Source organism: Galeopterus variegatus, unplaced genomic scaffold (assembly GCF_000696425.1).
Source record: "Galeopterus variegatus unplaced genomic scaffold, G_variegatus-3.0.2 Scaffold2824, whole genome shotgun sequence".
Lineage (NCBI taxonomy): Eukaryota > Metazoa > Chordata > Mammalia > Dermoptera > Cynocephalidae > Galeopterus > Galeopterus variegatus.
Genome location: NW_007728935.1, coordinates 58,046 through 67,417, shown reverse-complemented (window position 1 = coordinate 67,417; position 9,372 = coordinate 58,046).

The window sequence follows — 9,372 nt, the reverse complement described above, 5'->3', positions numbered from 1 at the left end:
GGCAAAGTCCAAAGAAAAACTGAAACTGAGCAGCTGCCAGCAGAGTAAACATGCTCTATTGTTAGAGGCAGCTCTGTGGCCAGCCTGCTTCACAAACTGGAGAACACACAAAAGCAATTGGCTAGAAAGATACATGGGTGCACATGCGCACTAACTCCACCCACACACAATTTGTTTACAAGAAATGTTGAGAGAAGGGCTGCTGGTGGCTCACTCTGGAGAGTGCAGTGCTGAGAACACCAAGGCCGTGGGTTTGGATCCTATATAGGGATGGCCGGTTGGCTCACTTGGGTGAGCATGGTGCTGACAACACCAAGTCAAGGGTTATGATCCCCTTACCAGTCATCTTTAAAAAAGATGCTTTTAGTAGGCTTTGCTTAATTAGCCTTTCCCCCACTTTATTTTTGGCTCACTTCTCTGGCAGGCACTATGATCTACTCATTAAGAGTACGGGCTTTAGTACTAGATACACTTGGGTTTAAATCCTGTTCTGCTGCTTGCTAGCTGTGTGGCCTCAGACGTACTTAGTTCTGACCTTCCTCATCTGTAGAATGGAGATGATACTAATAGTAACCTCCTGAAGTTGTTGAGAGGATCGAGTGTGTTGGTGTATGTGTAATGTGCTTAGAATGTGCCAAGTGTTGGCCATTATTGTTGTTACGATTTCCATAGCTGCCTAATGAATAACTATCACTCACCACTCTGCTATACCGTGAGAAAGTCCACCTTCATATTTGTAGCAATCCCCACAAAATGCTTAATGAAACAAAACTTAATTACCACAGAGGTCGGTGTGGTACTGCCAGAGGAATTTTCTTCCATCCTTCTGCTGTTTATGAATAAACTAGAGATTTCCAAGACTTCATTGTGGAGGTTTCGCAGCTGAAGATGCCGATATCCTGGAATAATGCAGAATTGGCAAAAGCTTGTTAACCAGATGCTACAGAGCTCTGCAAAGAAGATACTCCATGGTCAATCAATGACAGGTAGAAATAGGACCTTAAAATGGGCAGAGAATGACAAGAGACATGCAACCAACAGTTACCTTTTCCCTGGGAGAGTCCTACCCCCTGGGGATAGTTTTGGGCCACCCAGTGGTAATTAATTTGCCCACTGTTTCTAACTTAGACTCACAAATAAAACCTTAAACTCAAACTAAAAATAATAGGAAAACCTGATCATTTATCCCAAAGCAAATATTTTTTTTGAAAATATTCCACCTGATAGCAGCATTAGTGATAATAAAATATTCTACCAATGTGGGATTGCTTAAATAAGTTATGATGTAAGTATACATGTAAGTATAAAATGGAATAGTATGCAGCCAGTAAAAGTGGTAAGTAGATGTACAAGGGCACTTCAAAAAGTTCGTGGAAAGGGGCCAGCCCGTGGCTCACTTGGGAGAGTGCGGTGCTGATAACACCAAGGCCACGGGTTCGGATCCCATATAGGGATAGCCGGTTCGCTCACTGGCTGAGCGTGGTGCTGACAACACCAAGTCAAGGGTTAAGATTCCCTTACTGGTCATCTTTAAAAAAAAACAAAACAGAAAGTTCGTGGAAAAATAGAATTAAAAGATAATACAAATCTTTCCATGAACTTTTTGAAGTACCCTCGTATATAATATTACCATGGACTCAGTTGTGCCCCCCACCCCACCCCAAATTCATATGTTGGAACCCTAATCTCCAGTGTCATGGTATTTGGAGATGGGGACGTTGGGAGATAATTAGGTTTGGATAAGGTCATGAGAGACATGATGGCATTAGTGTCCTTATAAGAAGAGAAAGCAGAGAGCGCACGCTCTCTCTCTCCCTCTCTTTCTTTCATTCTGTCATGTGACTATACATTGAAAAGGCAGCCATCTGCAAGCCAGGAAAAGACCTCACCAGAAATTGAAGTAGCCTGTTCATTCATCTTGGACTTCTCAGCCTCTAGAACTGTGAGAAAATAAATTTCTGCTGTTGAAGCCACCTAGTCTATGGCATTTTCTTATAGCAGCCTGAGCAGACTAAGACAAATATTCTTTCTATACTTATCACTTCACCCTCCAGAGACAGCAAGGAATAGTGGAAGCAAACAAAGTTATTTGGAGTCAAGCTACTGTAAGAGTTTTCAAAGTGGGGTATGTTGGACCAGACAATGAGTCAGCCTGAGGAGGAGACCCTCCCCATAAAGGTGTGGGACTTAACCAGTCATAGGAAACTGACATTTGTAATACAGTTTACTAACTGCCAATCAGTGTTCTAAGTACAAGGTGTCTGAAAAGTTGGGAAACATACAATAAACAATTTTTTAAATCATGTTATTTAACTTTTCAAATAATATGTTCAATATTTTTTTTAACCCTAAGACATCTTTTTAGGTGAAATATCTCTAAATTTGAAGTAATGGATCAATTTGTTAATTTGAAAAGAAGTTGATTTCAGATTAAAAAATACACACATATATGTATATAATTTCCCATATGTTCCCAGACTTTTTGGACACTAGTGTATTCATTATACTTTTTGAAGATTAAAACTAGATCCATTGCTCTAAATTGGGGGTTGTCTAAAGGCTGAAGAAAAAGATATTGACCGTATTAGTTGAAAAGCTGATAACATTTAAAACATTTAAAAACAAGTTTATTCTGGGCCGAGCCCATGGTGCACTCGGGAGAGTGCAGCGCTGGGAGCGCAGCGATGCTCCCGCTGCGGGTTCGGATCCTATATAGGAATGGCCGGTGCGCTCACTGGCTGAGCGCGGTGTGGGTGACACCACACCAAGGGTTGCAATCCCCTTACCGGTCACGAAAAAGACAAAATAAATAAATAAATAAATAAATAAAAATAAAAACAAGTTTATTCTGTTTCCTAACTTTTCAGACACCCTGTACTTTATATGTATTAGTGCATTCCATCCTTTCAATGACGACATGAGGTAGGTACTGTTATTATCCTCACTTAACAAATGAGGTAACTGAGGCCATCAGAGTTGGCCTAACTTGCCCAAAGTTATACAGATAGGTTATGTATATAGACAGGAAGCTACAAAGTTTGGGTTTAAATGCAGATACACTAGTTCTAGATCCATGCTTATAACCACTTAATATGTTTTGTTTTGTTTTTTAATTTAAAAGATGACTGGTAAGGGGATCTTAACACTTGACTTGGTGTTGTCAGCACCACACTCACTCAGTGAGCTAACTGGCCATCCCTATATGGGATCCGAACCCGTGGCCTTGGTGTTATCAGCACCACACTCTCCCGAGTGAGCCATGGGCCGGCCCCAAGCACTTAACATTATTACCGCCTTTCACAAGAAAAGTGTGTCTGAACAATTAGTGACTTCAAACTGACTGTGTCTAGGATCCAAAGTCTGATTCTGTAGAAGAGAAAAGAAACTGATATTAAACATATAATATTTTCAGATTGTACTCAAGTTTTCATATAGCTCACATATATTTACAGAATACATTGCTAATGAAAAATGGTAAAAAAAATTATATTTTAATATTTGCACAAACCTCCTTCCTCAGTCTCTATTTCTAATTACTGCCTATAGAGCTAGGGCCAAGGTCTGGAGCTCACAGACCCCTCGAGTCTGTTCACAAACCCTTCACACACAGGTCTATGAGCTAGGTAACCAGTAAAAAAGGACCTTGGAGCCTTGGTTGAAGTAGGAATAGTCTTTTTTTTTTTTTTTAAAAGATGACCGGTAAGGGGATCTTAACCCTTGACTTGGTGTTGTCAACACCACGCTCTGCCAGTGAGCTAACCGGCCATTCCTATATAGGGATCCGAACCCGTGGCCTTGGTGTTATCAGCACCACACTCTCCTGAGTGAGCCACGGGCCGGCCCTAAAGTAGGAATAGTCTTTATTCAGCCCACACAACACTATGAGCCAAGCAGTCCACAGACAAACTCAGAAACTCAACTGCTACCAGCAAAGTCCAAAGACAAACCGAGCAGCTGCCAGCAGAGTAAACATATTCTATTTTTAGACGCAAGCTCTGCTGGCCAGCTCTGCTTCACAAGCTGAAGAACACACACAAGCAACAAACAAGAAAGATAAATGGGTGCACGTGTGCACTAAGCCCACACACACACAACTTGTTTACCAGGAAATGTGCTGCACAACCCCCAACCAGACTTGAGCAGAAGGAGCCTGACTAAATTATCCTATCTTCCCCACACTGCCATTTGCCTGGAAGAGTTTTGTTTTTGTTTCTTTTTTTTTGGTAGCTGGCCAGTACAGGGATCAAACCCTGGACCTTGGTGTTATGGGCACCATGCTCTAACCAACTGAGCTGACTGGCTACGCCTATGTTCAAGAGGTTTTTTGTTTGTTTGTTTGTTTGTTTTAATTTTTTATTGAAACATATTGATTGCACATATTTATGAGTTACATAGTTATATTTCAATACATATATACAACGTGTGATGATCAGTTCAGGGTAATTAGCATATTCATCATTACGAAATGTAATCATTTCTTTATGATGTACACATTTGATCTCTCTTCTAGTCATTTGGTAACATGCAATAAATCACTGTTAATTATAGATTCCTAGGCTGACTGCACATCAGTAAGACTTATTTTTCCTATCTAGCTGTGATTTTTTGTTCATTAACCGGTCTCTCATTATCCCTCTTACCCTCCCCTTCCCTGTCTCTGGTTACCCCAGTTCTCTCTCCTTTTAACAGTTCAACTTATAATAATAATTACTTGTTTTGGTTTGCTTTGTTCTCTTCTTTAGCTCTTACATATGAGTGAGAACATGCAGTAATTCTCTTTCTGTGCCTGGCTTATTTCACTTAACATAGTTTTCTCCAAGCTCATCCATGTTGCTGTGAATGGCAGAATTTCAGTTTCTTTTTATGGCTGAGTAGTATTGCATTGTGTATATGTTCCACATTTTCTTTATCCAGTCATCTGTTAATGGACATTTAAGTTGGTTCCATATCTTGGCTATTGTGACAGAGGTGCAATAAACGTGGGAGTGTAGGTATCCCTTCGACATGATACTTTCCATTCCTTTGGGCATATGCCTCGTAGTGGAATTTTGGGGTCATATGTTAGTTCTATCTGTAGTTTGAAAAACCAAACAACTGTTTTCCAAAATGACTGTACTAAAAAAAAAAAATGGCTGTACTAATTTACAATCCCACCAACGTCTAAGGGTTCCCCTTTCTTTACATCCTCGCTGGCATTTGTTATTTTCTGTCTTTTTGATAACAGCCAGTCAAACTAGGATGAGACGATATCTTGATGTGGTTTTGATTTGTGTTTTCCGGATGATTAGTGATGTTGAGCATTTTTTCATATACCTGTTGATTATTTGTATGTCTTCTTTTGAGAATTAACCCAATCTATTCATCTCTCTTGCCTATTTTTAAAATTGGGTTATGTGTTTTTTTACTATTGAGTTGAGTTCCTTATATATTCTGGGTATTAGCCCCTGGTCAGATGCATAATTTGCAAATACTTTCTCCCATTCTGTAGGTTGTCTCTTCACTTGTTGATTGTTTCCTTTGCTGTACAGAAGCTTTTCAGTTTGATGAAATTCCATTTGTTTTTGGTTTTGTTGCCTGTGTTTTTGAGGACTTATGCATAAAATCTTTGCCTAGTCTTATGTCCTAGAGTGTCTCCCCTGTGTTTTCTTCTAGAAGTTTTATAGTTTTAGGTCTTATATTTAAGTCTTTAATCCATTTTGAGTTGATTTTGTATATGGTGAAAGATAGGAATCTAGTTTTATTCTTCTACACATGGATATCCAGTTTTCCAAGCACCATTTAATGAAGAGGCAGTCTTTTCCCCAATGTATGTTTTTAGCACCTTTGTCAAAGATCAGTTGGCTGCAAGTATGTGGTTTTATTTCTGGGTTTTCTATTCTATTCCATTGGTCCATATGTCTGTTTCTATGCCAGTACTATGCTGTTTTGGTTAACACAGCTTTGTAGTATAATTTGAAGTCAGGTAGTGTAATGCCTCCTACTTTACTCTTTTTGTTCAGGATTGTTTTTGACAATTCTTTTGTTGTTCCATATGAATGTTAGGATTGCTTTTTCTATTTCTGTGAAGAATGCCATTGGTAATTTGACAGAGATTGCACTAAATCTATAGACCACTGTGAGTAGTATGGACATTTTCACAACATTGATTCTACCAATCTATGAGCATGGAATGGCTTTCCATTTTTTTGTGTCCTCTTTAATTTATTTTATCAATGTTTTGTAGTTTTCACTGTAGAAATCTTTCATCTCCTTGGTTAAATTTATTCCTGGTGGTTTTTGTTTGTTTGTTTGTTTTTGTAGCTATTGTAAATGAGATTGCTTTCTTGATTTCTTTTTCTGCTAGTTCATTGTTGGTGTATAGAAATGCTACTGACTTTTATGTATTGGTTTTTTTTTTTTTTTTTTTTTTACTTTTTTTGTCTTTTTTCGTGACCGGCAACGGATCGCAACCCTCAGTGTCGTGCCCGTACCAGACCGGGACCGGCAACGGAATCGCAACCCTCGGTGTTGCTCCCACGCCTCGCTCAGCCAGTGAGCGGCCGGTCTGCATGTGGGATCCGAACCCTCGGCGGGAGCGCCTGCCGCACTTCCCAAGCGGCGCACTGTAGCAGTGTGCCACCGGGCCGGCCCTATGTATTGGTTTTATATCCTGCAACTTTACTGAATTCATCAGCCCTAAGAGTTTTTTGGTGGGGTCTTTAGGTTTTTCTCTATATATAACTTCATGTCATCAGCAAACAGGGACAATTTGACTTCCTCTTTTCCAATCTGGATGCCCTTTATTCCTTTCTCTTGTCTAATTGTTTAGCTTGAACTTCTAGTAGTATGTTAAATAAGAGTGGTGAGAGTGGGCATCCTTGTCTTAGGGTGGGGTTCCTGTTCTTAGAGGAAAAGCTTTCAGCTTTTCCCCATCCAGGATGATGTTAGCTGTGGGTTTGTCATATATGGCTTTTATTGAGTTGAGATACTTTCCTTCTAGATCTAATTTGTTGAGCATTTTTGTCATAAAGGGATGTAGAATTTTATCAAATACTTTTCTGCACATATTGAAATGATCACATGGTTTTTGACTTTCATTTTGTTGATGTGGTGTATTACATTTGTTGATTTGCATATGTTGAACTATCCTTGCATCATTGGTATGGATCCCATTTGATCATGGTGTATAATCTTTTTCATGTGCTGTTGGAAGAATTTTAAACAAGTTCCAATGCCACCAGATGAGAAGGAAATGTACTGTCCAGAAAGAGTCCTTAAACAGAAAAACTTCAAGACAAGCCTACATTGTTGTTGCGGACTTATTGCACATTAGATCTTTTGGATGGACAGGCAAGTTTTCTTTGTCCCATGGTGTTTTAAAATTTTTGAATTTGAGCACCTTTAGCTTGGGTTTACACTTTCCAATTGGCCATAGACTCCACCACTACTAGTTACAAGCATTGTATTATCTTCCTGGCCTGGTAGGTGCTCAAGATTACAGTCTCAGTGCTAGAACTCTGCCTCACTCATGAAGAGCAGGACATGCAGAGCAAGATAGAGATAATTTGTGCTGCTAGGGTGACACAGTCAATGAGAAGCCAGTGCAGAATTTTTCAAAGTAATTAGAGGCATGTTGTTAAGGGAGATAGGACTAGTGAGAGGTGAGGTTTTACAGGACAGGACATGTTGTAGGGGAATCTAAAAAAATCTAGCATGTTATAAGAATGGTGAAAAGATGATCTTGATGAACGTGTGAATTGGCAAAGGCCCTGGGAGATTTTGGAAAGTCTACAAATCTGAAAATGAGTGAAGTTTCAGGTTCTCTTGTGCTCACTCAAGAAGTCAAAAGCAGTGAGGTCTGTCAGAATCCAATGAAAAATTCCAATTTTACACAACCTCCATTGACAATGGCATTATTCTAGATTACAGTGGATGGAGGAAAGTCAACATGTAGAATTGAGTGAGGCAGCAGGGAGGAACATCATGGGCAAAGGTGAAGAGGTGAGACTGTGTGTTCCTTTTGGAGGGAGGAAGAGCCAGAGAAATAGTGAGACCTTGAAAACCAGGACAGATCATACTGAGGAGGAGCAATACATAAGTTTGGGGCTGACTGCAAAGGGTTTCAAAAGGCAGGCAGAAGAGTTCACATTGTGGGAAGTGGGAAACTTATAAGGTTTGTTATCTGGAGCCCTGGAGGGCCTTGGGGATGTTCTGCCTGTATGATAACTGGAAGTGAAACATGGGTGAGAGGTCAGAAGAATAGCTGTAGATGCAGAGGAGGAGGGGACCCTGGGTCATCTAAGCAGGGCATCTAGAGGGAGGGAAGTTAGCCCTTGTCTGTGGAATAGGGTCTGGTCAGAGAGGAAAACTGAACAATCCAATCGTGACCTAAGGGGAAGCATACTGATTCAGTGGAGTTGGGACTGAAGCTATGGACTGCACACAAGGGAGCTGGGAACATTTTCTACCAGGACTTGTCCCACACCTTATAGGGCTAGGCCACTGTCCACTTTTGTGTCATTTGAGGAGCTCCATAAAGTTTCCCTTTCCTTATTTCTCACCCTTACCATCTTGCCTGAAATTCCCACCATTCTCCAACCCCCATTACTGTTAGATTAAGGTGGGGAATTGCTTTTTAAAATGCAAATACTTTCAGAAAGGATACCTAGCCCAATATCTGCACTTCATCCCTTAGAAGTTGTTTATTCTGTTCACCCTCCATTCAAGCCACCAGAAATCAAAGGATGAAAGAATCTCATGTGTTTGAAATCTGGCCATTCTTATTTTGGGGTAAAATTATTTTAAATGCTTAAATGGTGGAACTGAATCTTTGTTTGTTATTTTTCCAGCCCAGCATCCATTTCCACTTTTGGTACCAGCATGCTAGATTTCCTTAGGGAAACCACTCCACCTTCATCTCAGGCTAAGTACATCATGGGAGGATCTACCCTTAGGCCCCAGAGTTGGGGTACTGGACTTTGTTTTGGCTAATCAGAGCACAGGTGGACATGTGATCCAACTTGGTCCAATCAGAATGAAGCCTAGAATTTGGTCCAGTCAAAATGAAGCCTAGAATTTGGTCCAATCAGAATGAAGCCTAGGGGGCTGGCCTGTGGCTCACTTGGGAGAACGTGGTGCTGACAACACCAAGTCAAGGGTTAAGATCCCCTTACTGGTCATCTTTTTTAGAAAAAAAAAAAGAAGCCTAGAATTTGGTTCACTTGGGAGAACGTGGTGCTGACAACACCAAGTCAAGGGTTAAGATCCCCTTACTGGTCATCTTTTTTAGAAAAAAAAAAAGAAGCCTAGAATTTGGTCCAATCACAATTAAGCTTAGAATTTGAAAGAGATTCTTTCTCTTGCTGGGATCCCTAGCATTAAAGGTGACCTGCT